The sequence below is a fragment of the Aulonocara sp. 'chitande type north' Nkhata Bay genome, linkage group LG6 (assembly GCF_057382095.1).
Source record: "Aulonocara sp. 'chitande type north' Nkhata Bay isolate Kocher_YH1m ecotype deep benthic linkage group LG6, A_spYH_male_GT1.1, whole genome shotgun sequence".
NCBI lineage: Eukaryota > Metazoa > Chordata > Actinopteri > Cichliformes > Cichlidae > Aulonocara > Aulonocara sp. 'chitande type north' Nkhata Bay.
Genome location: NC_141349.1, coordinates 9,750,653 through 9,767,092, shown reverse-complemented (window position 1 = coordinate 9,767,092; position 16,440 = coordinate 9,750,653). Strand labels below are relative to the sequence as shown.

Here is a 16,440-nt window from a genome sequence, read left to right as displayed (position 1 = left end):
ATACAAGACATAAATACACATATAAACATTACAAGACATAAAAACAAGTCAAAGATATTTGCAACAAACAGACCTCAGTGCAATAAAGTTACTTACCAGCAATACAAGACATAAATACACATATAAACATGATAAGACATAAAAACAAGTCAAAGATATTTGCAACAAACAGACCTCAGTGCAAGAAAGTTACTTACCAGCAATACAAGACATAAATACACACATAAAGATTACAAGACATAAAAACAAATCAAAGATATTTGCAACAAACAAAACTCAGCGCAAGAAAGTTACTTACCAGCAATACAAGACATAAATACACACATAAAGATTACAAGACATAAAAACAAATCAAAGATATTTGCAACAAACAAAACTCAGCGCAAGAAAGTTACTTACCAGCAATACAAGACATAAATACACACATAAACATTACAAGACATAAAAACAAGTCAAAGATATTTGCAACAAACAGACCTCAGTGCAATAAAGTTACTTACCAGCAATACAAGACATAAATACACATATAAACATGATAAGACATAAAAACAAATCAAAGATATTTGCAACAAACAAAACTCAGCGCAAGAAAGTTACTTACCAGCAATACAAGACATAAATACACACATAAAGATTACAAGACATAAAAACAAGTCAAAGATATTTGCAACAAACAGACCTCAGTGCAATAAAGTTACTTACCAGCAATACAAGACATAAATACACATATAAACATGATAAGACATAAAAACAAATCAGATATTTGCAACAAAAAAAACTCAGTGCAATAAAGTTACTTACCAGCAATACAAGACATAAATACACATATAAACATGATAAGACATAAAAACAAGTCAAAGATATTTGCAACAAACAGACCTCAGTGCAATAAAGTTACTTACCAGCAATACAAGACATAAATACACATATAAACATGATAAGACATAAAAACAAATCAGATATTTGCAACAAAAAAAACTCAGTGCAATAAAGTTACTTACCAGCAATACAAGACATAAATACACACATAAAGATTACAAGACATAAAAACAAGTCAAAGATATTTGCAACAAACAGACCTCAGTGCAATAAAGTTACTTACCAGCAATACAAGACATAAATACACACATAAAGATTACAAGACATAAAAACAAGTCAAAGATATTTGCAACAAACAAAACTCAGCGCAAGAAAGTTACTTACCAGCAATACAAGACATAAATACACACATAAAGATTACAAGACATAAAAACAAGTCAAAGATATTTGCAACAAAAAGACCTCAGTGCAATAAAGTTACTTACCAGCAATACAAGACATAAATACACACATAAAGATTACAAGACATAAAAACAAGTCAAAGATATTTGCAACAAACAGACCTCAGTGCAATAAAGTTACTTACCAGCAATACAAGACATAAATACACATATAAACATGATAAGACATAAAAACAAATCAAAGATATTTGCAACAAAAAAAACTCAGTGCAAGAAAGTTACTTACCAGCAATACAAGACATAAATACACATATAAACATTACAAGACATAAAAACAAGTCAAAGATATTTGCAACAAACAGACCTCAGTGCAATAAAGTTACTTACCAGCAATACAAGACATAAATACACATATAAACATGATAAGACATAAAAACAAGTCAAAGATATTTGCAACAAACAGACCTCAGTGCAATAAAGTTACTTACCAGCAATACAAGACATAAATACACACATAAAGATTACAAGACATAAAAACAAGTCAAAGATATTTGCAACAAACAGACCTCAGTGCAATAAAGTTACTTACCAGCAATACAAGACATAAATACACATATAAACATTACAAGTCATAGAAACAAGTCAAAGATATTTGCAACAAAAAGACCTCAGTGCAATAAAGTTACTTACCAGCAATACAAGACATAAATACACACATAAAGATTACAAGACATAAAAACAAGTCAAAGATATTTGCAACAAACAGACCTCAGTGCAATAAAGTTACTTACCAGCAATACAAGACATAAATACACATATAAACATGATAAGACATAAAAACAAATCAAAGATATTTGCAACAAAAAAAACTCAGTGCAAGAAAGTTACTTACCAGCAATACAAGACATAAATACACATATAAACATTACAAGACATAAAAACAAGTCAAAGATATTTGCAACAAACAGACCTCAGTGCAATAAAGTTACTTACCAGCAATACAAGACATAAATACACACATAAAGATTACAAGACATAAAAACAAGTCAAAGATATTTGCAACAAACAAAACTCAGTGCAATAAAGTTACTTACCAGCAATACAAGACATAAATACACATATAAACATGATAAGACATAAAAACAAGTCAAAGATATTTGCAACAAAAAGACCTCAGTGCAATAAAGTTACTTACCAGCAATACAAGACATAAATACACATATAAACATGATAAGACATAAAAACAAGTCAAAGATATTTGCAACAAACAGACCTCAGTGCAAGAAAGTTACTTACCAGCAATACAAGACATAAATACACACATAAAGATTACAAGACATAAAAACAAGTCAAAGATATTTGCAACAAACAGACCTCAGTGCAAGAAAGTTACTTACCAGCAATACAAGACATAAATACACATATAAAGATTACAAGACATAAAAACAAATCAAAGATATTTGCAACAAACAGACCTCAGTGCAATAAAGTTACTTACCAGCAATACAAGACATAAATACACACATAAAGATTACAAGACATAAAAACAAGTCAAAGATATTTGCAACAAACAGACCTCAGTGCAATAAAGTTACTTACCAGCAATACAAGACATAAATACACATATAAACATGATAAGACATAAAAACAAGTCAAAGATATTTGCAACAAACAGACCTCAGTGCAATAAAGTTACTTACCAGCAATACAAGACATAAATACACACATAAAGATTACAAGACATAAAAACAAGTCAAAGATATTTGCAACAAACAAAACTCAGTGCAATAAAGTTACTTACCAGCAATACAAGACATAAATACACATATAAACATGATAAGACATAAAAACAAGTCAAAGATATTTGCAACAAACAGACCTCAGTGCAATAAAGTTACTTACCAGCAATACAAGACATAAATACACATATAAACATGATAAGACATAAAAACAAGTCAAAGATATTTGCAACAAACAAAACTCAGTGCAATAAAGTTACTTACCAGCAATACAAGACATAAATACACACATAAAGATTACAAGACATAAAAACAAGTCAAAGATATTTGCAACAAACAGACCTCAGTGCAATAAAGTTACTTACCAGCAATACAAGACATAAATACACACATAAAGATTACAAGACATAAAAACAAATCAAAGATATTTGCAACAAACAAAACTCAGTGCAAGAAAGTTACTTACCAGCAATACAAGACATAAATACACACATAAAGATTACAAGACATAAAAACAAGTCAAAGATATTTGCAACAAACAGACCTCAGTGCAATAAAGTTACTTACCAGCAATACAAGACATAAATACACACATAAAGATTACAAGACATAAAAACAAGTCAAAGATATTTGCAACAAACAGACCTCAGCGCAAGAAAGTTACTTACCAGCAATACAAGACATAAATACACACATAAAGATTACAAGACATAAAAACAAATCAAAGATATTTGCAACAAACAAAACTCAGCGCAAGAAAGTTACTTACCAGCAATACAAGACATAAATACACACATAAAGATTACAAGACATAAAAACAAGTCAAAGATATTTGCAACAAACAAAACTCAGTGCAATAAAGTTACTTACCAGCAATACAAGACATAAATACACATATAAACATGATAAGACATAAAAACAAGTCAAAGATATTTGCAACAAACAGACCTCCGTGCAATAAAGTTACTTACCAGCAATACAAGACATAAATACACATATAAACATTACAAGACATAAAAACAAGTCAAAGATATTTGCAACAAACAGACCTCAGTGCAAGAAAGTTACTTACCAGCAATACAAGACATAAATACACATATAAACATGATAAGACATAAAAACAAATCAAAGATATTTGCAACAAAAAAAACTCAGTGCAAGAAAGTTACTTACCAGCAATACAAGACATAAATACACATATAAACATTACAAGACATAAAAACAAGTCAAAGATATTTGCAACAAACAAAACTCAGTGCAATAAAGTTACTTACCAGCAATACAAGACATAAATACACATATAAACATGATAAGACATAAAAACAAGTCAAAGATATTTGCAACAAAAAGACCTCAGTGCAATAAAGTTACTTACCAGCAATACAAGACATAAATACACATATAAACATGATAAGACATAAAAACAAGTCAAAGATATTTGCAACAAACAAAACTCAGCGCAAGAAAGTTACTTACCAGCAATACAAGACATAAATACACACATAAAGATTACAAGACATAAAAACAAATCAAAGATATTTGCAACAAACAAAACTCAGCGCAAGAAAGTTACTTACCAGCAATACAAGACATAAATACACACATAAAGATTACAAGACATAAAAACAAGTCAAAGATATTTGCAACAAACAGACCTCAGTGCAATAAAGTTACTTACCAGCAATACAAGACATAAATACACATATAAAGATTACAAGACATAAAAACAAGTCAAAGATATTTGCAACAAACAAAACTCAGTGCAAGAAAGTTACTTACCAGCAATACAAGACATAAATACACATATAAAGATTACAAGACATAAAAACAAGTCAAAGATATTTGCAACAAACAGACCTCAGTGCAATAAAGTTACTTACCAGCAATACAAGACATAAATACACACATAAAGATTACAAGACATAAAAACAAGTCAAAGATATTTGCAACAAACAAAACTCAGCGCAAGAAAGTTACTTACCAGCAATACAAGACATAAATACACACATAAAGATTACAAGACATAAAAACAAGTCAAAGGTATTTGCAACAAACAGACCTCAGTGCAATAAAGTTACTTACCAGCAATACAAGACATAAATACACACATAAAGATTACAAGACATAAAAACAAGTCAAAGATATTTGCAACAAACAGACCTCAGCGCAAGAAAGTTACTTACCAGCAATACAAGACATAAATACACACATAAAGATTACAAGACATAAAAACAAATCAAAGATATTTGCAACAAACAAAACTCAGCGCAATAAAGTTACTTACCAGCAATACAAGACATAAATACACACATAAAGATTACAAGACATAAAAACAAGTCAAAGATATTTGCAACAAACAAAACTCAGTGCAATAAAGTTACTTACCAGCAATACAAGACATAAATACACATATAAACATGATAAGACATAAAAACAAGTCAAAGATATTTGCAACAAACAAAACTCAGTGCAAGAAAGTTACTTACCAGCAATACAAGACATAAATACACATATAAACATGATAAGACATAAAAACAAGTCAAAGATATTTGCAACAAACAGACCTCAGTGCAAGAAAGTTACTTACCAGCAATACAAGACATAAATACACACATAAAGATTACAAGACATAAAAACAAGTCAAAGATATTTGCAACAAACAAAACTCAGTGCAATAAAGTTACTTACCAGCAATACAAGACATAAATACACATATAAACATGATACGACATAAAAACAAGTCAAAGATATTTGCAACAAAAAGACCTCAGTGCAATAAAGTTACTTACCAGCAATACAAGACATAAATACACATATAAACATGATAAGACATAAAAACAAGTCAAAGATATTTACAACAAACAGACCTCAGTGCAATAAAGTTACTTACCAGCAATACAAGACATAAATACACATATAAACATGATAAGACATAAAAACAAGTCAAAGATATTTGCAACAAAAAGACCTCAGTGCAATAAAGTTACTTACCAGCAATACAAGACATAAATACACATATAAACATGATAAGACATAAAAACAAGTCAAAGATATTTGCAACAAACAGACCTCAGTGCAATAAAGTTACTTACCAGCAATACAAGACATAAATACACATATAAACATGATAAGACATAAAAACAAGTCAAAGATATTTGCAACAAACAGACCTCAGTGCAAGAAAGTTACTTACCAGCAATACAAGACATAAATACACACATAAAGATTACAAGACATAAAAACAAATCAAAGATATTTGCAACAAACAAAACTCAGTGCAAGAAAGTTACTTACCAGCAATACAAGACATAAATACACACATAAACATTACAAGACATAAAAACAAGTCAAAGATATTTGCAACAAACAGACCTCAGTGCAATAAAGTTACTTACCAGCAATACAAGACATAAATACACATATAAACATTACAAGACATAAAAACAAGTGAAAAATATTTGCAACAAACAGACCTCAGTGCAAGAAAGTTACTTACCAGCAATACAAGACATAAATACACATATAAACATTACAAGACATAAAAACAAGTGCAAAATATTTGCAACAAACAGACCTCAGTGCAAGAAAGTTACTTACCAGCAATACAAGACATAAATACACATATAAACATTACAAGACATAAAAACAAGTCAAAGATATTTGCAACAAACAGACCTTAGTGCAAGAAAGTTACTTACCTGCAATACAAGACATAAGTACACATATAAACATTACAAGACATAAATACACATATAAACATGATAAGACATAAAAACAAGTCAAAGATATTTGCAACAAACAGACCTCAGTGCAAGAAAGTTACTTACCAGCAATACAAGACATAAATACACATATAAACATTACAAGACATAAAAACAAGTGCAAAATATTTGCAACAAACAGACCTCAGTGCAAGAAAGTTACTTACCAGCAATACAAGACATAAATACACACATAAACATTACAAGACATAAAAACAAGTGAAAGATATTTGCAACAAACAGACCTCAGTGCAAGAAAGTTACTTACCAGCAATACAAGACATAAATACACATATAAACATGATAAGACATAAAAACAAGTTATTAGATTATTCTGTTATTATATGTTACCTTATATATGTAATCAAAGTAGTTGAATTAGAATACTGCTGTAGATCACATTATACCCTTTAATATAGAGTGTGTGAGCTGTATGTAGTTTAGTTCTCATTATACTTTTGAGTTAACAGAACATATTCACATATTAGTTCATTAGATAAATGTGCATCACTCTGTATCCTTGATCTGCTGGGAATGTGTTACACTGTTTTCTTGACATGCTTAATTGTTGAATCATGAAGAGAAGGTTGTAAGCAGGAGACTCTGTGTCTAAAGACAGGGGAGATAGACAGACCACATTCCACACCCCCACCTTACAGAAAGCAGAGAAACAACTGCCGAGGTCATAACTTAGGCGCTGTAACAGAGAAAAAATGTGATGTTTTGGCTTTTACGACTAGCTGGGGGCCACTAGAGAGTATAAAAAGCTGAGCAACCCGTCACCATTCTGAGACATGTGCCTCTGGTAGCATCTCTCCCGTCCGGACGTTGTAATGCTCTTATTGTTGAATTGTATGGAAATAAATGATTGTTGATTGAGCATTGATACACCGAGTATTGTCCTTCCTTCAGCCCAAAGATTCAAAGAATTGGGAGAATTCAACAAAGTGAAAAATATTTGCAACAAACAGACCTCAGTGCAAGAAAGTGGGGACGGGGGACTGTGCCTCACTGCCCTCCCCTTCTCCAAGAAACCCGTCTTCAACCGAGTCGAGAGAGCCGGGAACTTGTGAGGTGTGCATGTCCTGGTGAGCCTCCACCGTTTTATGGGTGGGTGCAGCCTCGACTGTACAGAGACAGACCAGACCAGCTGCACCACACAGACACTTCAAACCTCATCTGTGGACAAAAAACATATACATATATATATATATATATATATATTTACACACACAAACACACACACACACACACACACACACACACACACATATATTCAAACCTCAAGGACAAAAACCAGAGGACAAAAACTACAAGAACAATATAAATATGGAGAAAACTAACCTTAGAAACATGCAGGGTGACAGGAGACAGCAGCACTGCAGACATGAGGACAGACAGACAGTTAAGGCTGTGTGAGAGTCAAGTTCACTCCTATATATGACCTCCTATCGCAGAATGCGTTACTGTGACAACGCAGGCTTTGTGCTTTGAAGTGTGGTGATTGGTGACGTCATTGGAACGGCCTGTGATCTTACGTCACACTAGGCCGGATCAATTTGAAAAAGGTGTTTTTGTCTGAAAATGCTCGTGTCCAAACTACCGTTTTGACAGAGTTGTTCCAGCACTGCGCATGCGTGAAACGCAAGGTGACTCGACCTGCCTCATTTCTGTCTGCCGTTTATTTACTTTCCGGCTCTTTGAAACATGCAGCAAAATGAAAAGGAAAAGCGACTAGTTTTTTAAATGGACTAACAATGAGGTGGAGTTGTTGCTGCAAGTAATACAAAAGTACAAAGTTACAAAAGCGATTGAGAATTAAAGAATTTGAAGAAAAGCTATCTGGAGGATGTACAAACTGATATTAATCTTTAACGGGGCTGTCACAATTTATCACATGATTGCATCACTTGACTAGGCTATGTCCACATGTATGGGTATTTTTGAAAACGTAGATTTATCTATGCGTTTGTACCTTTCGTCCACTGAAAACGGAGAGTTTTAAAAATTCCTGCCTGGGTGGAGATTTTCAAGAACTCCGTTTTTGCGTTTACTATGGACAAGGAAAACGGAGAAAACGCAGGGTCAAAGGTGTGCACCTTTTTTGACGTCACACTGTGCGCCAAGTTATTGTTTCGGTGAAATTAATTTCTACAATGGCGGACTTAGACAAAATACTGTTAATTTTACTCTCTGTAGTGTTTAAATGCTTACATACACAGACAGTTACGGTCCCTCCACACATAGTACTCAGTTCTGCTTCTTTGCGCCGCCATCTTTGTTTACTCTTTCCCGCCCAGGTGTCTAGACATCTGATTGGCCAACATTTCTACACGGTTAGGAATATAGCGCCACCTGTTGCTTTGGCATGCTCCTGGCAGCATTTTCCTTCGTTTTTGGTGTTGAGGTGTGAATGGGATTTTTTAAAAAAACGAAAAATCTCAGTTTTCAGAAATACCCGTGTATGTGTGGACGTAGTCTACAATGTGTCATTGTTTTTAAAAAGGCTCCAGTTCGCTTTCCACAATGCTATGCGAAAACGGCGTCAAATGTATACGCTTTGGAGAGCGTTTTCAAAACGCTGCGCTTTCCTTGACCGAAAACGCTGTCTCAGTGTGGACGGAAGGCCAAAACGGAGAGAAAAAGATGCGTTTGAGTGATGAGTCATGATAGCATTATAGGCTGTTCACTTTTAAGTGTGGTAATTAGAAATATTGCAAAATAAAATACACACAAATATACTGTAAGAAAAGGCTTTATTTTTTAGTATATGCTGAATTATCAGTTTCAAAGCTACTCTACCAGAGTTTCACTAAAAAATGAAACAAAGGATATGTTTTAACCCTTTCATGCATGAATTATGACAACCTCTCAGCGAATAGCTTCTCTAAAATCAATAGAAACCCAACATTAAGTTCAGCTGAAGGTCAAACTGCAACAAAAAACTCTATAATCAACAGTTTACGTTAAAAACAGCTTCTTCTTTTGGAAAATAAAAACAAAAACGAACAGAAATCCCAGTACAGTACAGTTCCTTTGTATCGTGCTGCTGCCACCTGCTGCTCTGGGGTGGGAACAACAACACTTTGGATTTGCGTTCGTTATCAGCAACAAATGAGTTTTACTTTTGAGGCTGCAGTTTTTAGTTATGTTTATTTGTTGGATTCCATCAGTTTTTCTTCGAAGAGCCGAAAGACTTTCAGTTACTTATGATAAACTGTTTGTCTTATACAAACAGATAAATACAGAAAACAAGGAAGAAAACAAAGCTTGTATTCTATTTGATTTTCAAGATATTGAACTTTATTTTTTCCATTTCACCGAGTTCTTTTTTCCATGTACTTTTTGTCCAATAATTTTTTTTAATAATCAGATTAATGTTTATTTTAAAATTAAGAATTATTTATATTTTTTCTATTTGCTATATACTGAGCTGAAACATCCTTCTGTGTAGTCATGTAACACATTATTTTAAAATAATATATTTTAAACAGGTGGATGCAGGAATTAAGTGTTAAAACAGAGTCTTGTTCCATTTAAGCTATCTTTATTTCACATTTATTTGTACGCAATAAATACAGTTAAACAGCCATGGGTGTGTAAATACGACGCCTGGCAGCCTCCGCATAGCCGACGCTGTAAAACGTGGGAGTTTTTACGTCCTTTTAAAAAAAAATGAATTTCAGATTCTGACTTGATGCATAATCAAGACCAGTAAACAGGTTAACAAAAAATTCTCTAATGGAAAAGAAACTTTAGGTATTCTTTTAATACAACAGGGTAAATGCAAACTTCAAAAATAAGTTTGATGTCATTCAGATCTCAAGGAGATCAACGAGAACGCAGCGTCACAGCTGACGGATACCTCTTTTCCTCTGATCAGATTCAGCTACGGTTTAATTGTTTTTCTTTTCTTAAAATCTTAATTCTAAAAACAAAAAAGGGGAAAAAAGCTGTGCCATTACTTACACAGATATCCATCTCTAAGCTCTCCGTAAATTATCAATACGATCGATAAGTCATATCTCAATCAAAGACACTACAATGGCTATTTACGGCTAAATAACAGGAAGTATTGATACCAATACGGCTGGTAAACAAACATCAAAAAGGAAATATTGAACAAAACATCCACAATACTGAAAAGGAATAAGAAGACATCAGAAAGTGCTTCACTATAGATTTTAAACTGGACAGCTAGCAGCTCAGGATGGTTTCCTCCTTAAAAATAAAAGGCATCTTTAAACTGCACATGCTCAGTGTAAACTGTCCTCCCCAACAGCGACTGTTACTGGCATCATTAGTGTCGTAAAAACAGTTTTTCTCTGTATTATGCAACATAAAAACAAAAGAGTTAGACTGTGTGTTGCCTCTTTCATATCAGATTTTGTATGTTAACTGAATTTTTTTGTGTCCTTTCTTAAACCGATGGTGATTTGCTAATAGGGTCATTTTGTCTCAACTCAAACAATTTTTAGAATTTTTCCTGGTCCTTCCAACCATGAAATTAAATCAGGATCTGTCATCAGGGAAATGTACCACAAAAAAATTCTAGGTATGGTCTAGTTAAATTATATTATTAAAAAAAAATTATTTAAGGTCCCATATTTGAGCAAACACCAAAAAGAATTTGAAAAGTACTCTACATGCTTTATTTTGTCCATTCGTCCATTGTCTTCTGTGTATCCTTAATAGGGTCATAACTATAAACCATTCAGAAAAGATTACCAAATGTTTTGCAGTGTGGCGGTCCACGTCCATGTTGATTTCTTGTCTATGGAATTAATTTCTGTTACTGTCAGTCTCCTGAAAATTACAATACCACTACAATACAATACTAACTGGCAAGAGAAAATATTTTGTGAATGAAACATAATTCATGTTCATTATTATTATTATTATTATTATTATTATTACATGAATGCCTATACTTTCATTGATATTTGGAAAGTAGTAAAATATTTTTTACTACTACTGTATAGTTAAGAGTTTAATGATAATGTATTATCATATATCATTGCTTATTTATTTTTACAGTATCCACTAGAACAGCGGCATATGGAGCCTCTTGCAGAAAGGCAGAGAGGTGACAGTCATCATCCTGGCAAACTAACCACAAAATATCAAAGTTAACCTAATAATTCAAGAGGAAAATATTCCACATCAGTTTTATATGGACTAACATTACTGTTCTGTTATGAGTTTAAGATTGAGCTTCTTTTAAATGCTTTATATTCAGTTTAATCTTCAGTCGCACTGGGGATTAATAAAGTAAACAATCTCTCTGTATGCCTGTGTAGCTATCTATATTATAAGACATTAAACTGTATTAATTAAATAACAAATAAAATCACAGCTGAGCACCATGTGACATGATTAACTGTTCGCAGGATTACTAAAATGATTGAAACATGAAGGTGTTTTGGCAAAAAAGCTGGTCAAACATTAAACTGCAAAACTGAAAGTGCTGTTTGAGTCTGAACATTTTCAACTCACCACCAGAAAAAGATGCTGTTCTCCACAATATGTAAATAAGGATAGAGTATAGGCGATATCAGCAGCTGTATCAAAATGAGAATTTTATATCCCCCATAGTTGAGTATAGGCATTCAATCCAAAAGGTCACATGTTGTGGAGAAATAATGTGAATCTTTTGTGCAATCAAATGTTTTATTTTTATTTTAATAGCACAACAAATAATACATTTGTTAATAAATCTTATTCAGACACAAGTTTGCTTGTTGCTTGCTTCCTCACAAACGACCATTTCTGCTCCTTACATTCATCACCCTGAAAACAGCACAGTGAACAAATCATACTGAAACACTGTGTTTATTTCAGTTACAAAAGTTATTTTTATTTTAGGTTTCATGAAACACATATATATTGTTGGCAGTACTTTAGATGAAGGCAGCATGCTGCTCTCAGACTTACACTTAAACTCAAAGGGTCTATAATCTCTAAACTGATATATTTTACAAAGAAATCCTGTCTGGGCAGCGTCTGGATTTGGACTTAAGAGCTCGTTGGCATTTCTAAAACAATAGCAAACCTGCACACCATACATTGTTTTGTTTTTTGTTTTGTTTAAAGTTGTAGATATACATTAGAGACATGGCAGATTTGCATATATTCTTCAGGGTCTGCAGTCCTTTTCTCTTCTTCTGTGCTCCTGTGAGAGTCTAAAACAAAGGTCACATAAATCATGGGGTTAAATTGATGCCTGTGGGACAAAATTACTCCAACAATATTCAGGACAAATTTATTTTTCCTCTGCAAAAAAATGAAATTGAGTACAAAGCATGTGAAACTTTTCTGTCTTGTGTTGTGTTCATTTATGTCTTTTCTTTTCTCTTTAATGTTTCTGTCCATTATATGTGCAAGAACAAACTTCTGAATCACCTCTTAGTGATAAGTGTCTACAGTTTCCTTTCTCGTTTGGCTCTGGATGAAGGCAGTCGCACTTTTCTCCTCTCCCTCTTCCTTCTCTTTCCTGCTTGGCTTCTCAATGTCCTTGTCTAGTCTCGTCTACTTTTCTACTTTTGCCCTGGATGACTCTCACGGTCTGTTACAACCTAAAAGAGGAATTATGGATTTGAACAACTGGTCCCTGATTGCAAGTGACACCCTCTTCTCAACGAGAAGCCTGGGCTTGAGTAAGTCCGAGTGTCCTTTCCTGCCGGATACACAATGGACGGGTGGAGGAACTGGAGGGTCGTGTGCCTGGCGGGACTGTCAATCGAGAACATTGTAGACATCTACCTTTTCGGAACCACGATAACAGGGTTCTTGTTGTTCGGAGTTGGCTTGGCCCTGGCTTATCAAAGATAGCAGAATTGGCTTTTCAAAACCCCACAAGGCTGCCCGCTATGATGGAAATGATGGGACGGGTCGTGACTTCTCAAAATGGGCTCATTGAACGCAGCACGGATAAGATCTTGGAGAAGCTCACGGCAGTCTCTGCTCTCTGAGCACAAGATTGATAACATCTCAGAGAAGCTCTCCAACGGGAGACTGAGAGACCAGTGACGGACTGTTAGACCAACTGTGAAATTGACATGCAGTTGTTCGCACTAAAGGAAAACCACCATCATTTCATGCAGCTACCGTATCGGTGTCAGCTGTGGTCTCAAGGCTGGAGCTGATATGTATGTATGTTCAGGGGGGGGGGGGGGGGGGTCCAATTTCACTGCAGATGTAAACATTGCATGTGACAAATAAAAGGCTTGATTGAATAGCTTCAGACTTATGTTCAAAGAAAAGAAAAGAAGCCCTCAAACCTCTACTCTACTTTATGTGTTGATTTAATGAGCGAGTTCACTTTGTTTCTCTCTTCTCTCAAACGTCTAATCTCTCCTCCTCCTCTTCCTCTGTGTTTTATTCAGTCGTACCGTTTACAGCAGCGAGCAGGGCTTCTTCTTGACCTTGGCGGGCTGAGGGCAGAGGACGGCACGAATGGCCTCATCAAACACAGTCTTCAGACCACGCTGGGTCAAGGCTGAGCACTCCAGGTATTTGACTGCATCTATACATGCGAAGACACATATATGTTAATAAAAGAAGAGAAAGAACTACAAAGACAAAGTAAGAGAAGAAAGGTTTGCTGGTAGTGGAGAAGAATAAGTTCAACTTTCAAAGAACACTATAGTCAACTACAGCTACTATACTTTTACTGTGATGCCAGGAAATGAGGGGAATAACAAAAATTTGCAGAGGCAGTCAGGCTACAAAGTTCTCTAGCATCTTCATCTGCTAGTTTCATATCTTCACTGGTGAGGAGAGCTTCAAATCTTAAAGTGCTTTTCAAGCAAATAAAGTAAGAGTGACTGACCTATCTCCTTAGCCAGAGCTAGGCCCTGTGGATAGGTGATAGGCGCCAGCTTCTTGTCCTTCAGTTTCTCAATGGTATCCTTTTCATCCCTCAGATCCAGCTTAGTGCCAACCAGGATGATGGGCGTGGAGGGGCAGTGGTGACGGACCTCAGGGTACCACTGGCAGAATACAGAGTAAAGGAAAACTAAATAAGAGGCAAGAAAGGGGAACACGCAAAATCAAGGAACGTGTTAGAGGCAAAAAACAGAATCAAAGGTGGAGGGAGATGAAGCTCTGATGCCAGGTGTTACAGAAAGGTGGATGAAGGCATGAAAAACAAATGATATGCTGTAGCTATTAAAGATGAGAGAAATACATCATCCAACTTTCACCCACAGCATCAATCATTCATTCACATCAATTATTAGACCTGTTTAGGCTTTTTCTCCATTTTGTAATCCAAGTACCTATTTTTTTTCTCTATAATAAATTCCTGCTTTTGTTCCGTTTGTTCTTTTTTACATTTTGTTCCTCGGCAGCTGAGAGACAGGCCTCATAAAAAACAGCCAAAACTCACCTTAGCTCTGACGTTCTCATAGGATGCCGGGCTAACCAGGGAGAAGCAGATTAGGAAAACATCCTGGATGGAGAGACAAGGAGACAAAGAATTAGAATTGCTGCTGCAGTTTTAATTAGCTGACATGTTATATAAGTTCTGTCTGTGTAACTTTATGTCCATTAGTTACTGTGTGTGCCTGTGTGTGTATGTGTGATTCTGTACCGTCTGTGGCTAGATCAGTGGGCGGAGCCTGTCATAATCTTCCTGTCCAGCTGTATCCCAGAGGCCCAGGTTGACCGGCTTGCTGTCCACCATCACATTAGCTGAATATTTGTCGAATCTGTGGGGAGAGTAGAGAAGGTCAGCGATCAGCCAACAAGTCATAGGCAACCTTTCATTTCATTGGTTATTCATTCATTCAACAATCTTTCAATTCACTGATTGTTTAACCAGTGAAACTCCTGTAATGGAGAAAAAAAACAGGACCATACTTGAAATACCACTGTTCACAAAAACATTAACCAACAACATTACTTTGGTTAGTTTGACACAAAAGCCATCCTAACCATGTCTAGTAAGAGAGAATAATACATAATAAGGCAGGGCTGCCCCCGTGTGGTCTCATAGTAGAATAACAGTTTAATTTCTCATTTTTAAAAACTTGAGAAATTTCATCCAAAATGTATTCAGGCTCAAATGAAACTGATAACACAAATGTTTGCAGACACAGATGTTTTTTTACAGAAAGAAAGAGACTAGTGTACCAGATTAATCCTGTTTTATGGCCTGTCCGAGGTCTACCCCACCCTTTGCCTAATGACAGCTGGGATGGGCTTCAGTCTCCTTAATGACCCAGTAGTTAAAAAGATGGATGGATTTCCTGAAATAGAAAAGTCACTGAAATAACGTAAACTGTCAAACATAGAACTATGGCAAACAGTCAACACGATCTGAGATCCTGCTGGTGGTTAGGGAGGATATACGTGATTCTGTTTGTTGTTTAAACATATTTATAGAGTTAAGAGTTCAGATTGCTGGAAGAACAACATTCACGCAGTCTGATTGCTGTTTTTCTCCCAAAATGTAGAAACACCTGCTAACCATGGCACACTCTGCTTTTCCATTAGGTCTGTGCAAATACTACTTAAGTACACTCATCCTCCTGTGCCATTAGTGATATTAACAGAGTGTAGTCCATTTACGTTGGGCTTCAGCATCTACGCACATGTTGGCAGATTTTCTGAGTAATGTAAGTTTAGGAGGACGTCACTGTGGAGAGGAGTGAGGTTCTTTTTTTTAAACAAAAATAACCGAGACAGAGTTTTAGTGTGGAAGGAGCCATTATGTTC

General features: G+C 34.7%; 1 pseudogene; it reads right to left on the bottom strand.

Moving 5' to 3' along the window:
• Positions 1 to 14,094: 14,094 nt before the first annotated feature.
• Positions 14,095 to 15,519, bottom strand: LOC147327229 (ras-related C3 botulinum toxin substrate 2-like; annotated as a pseudogene).
• Positions 15,520 to 16,440: the final 921 nt, after the last annotated feature.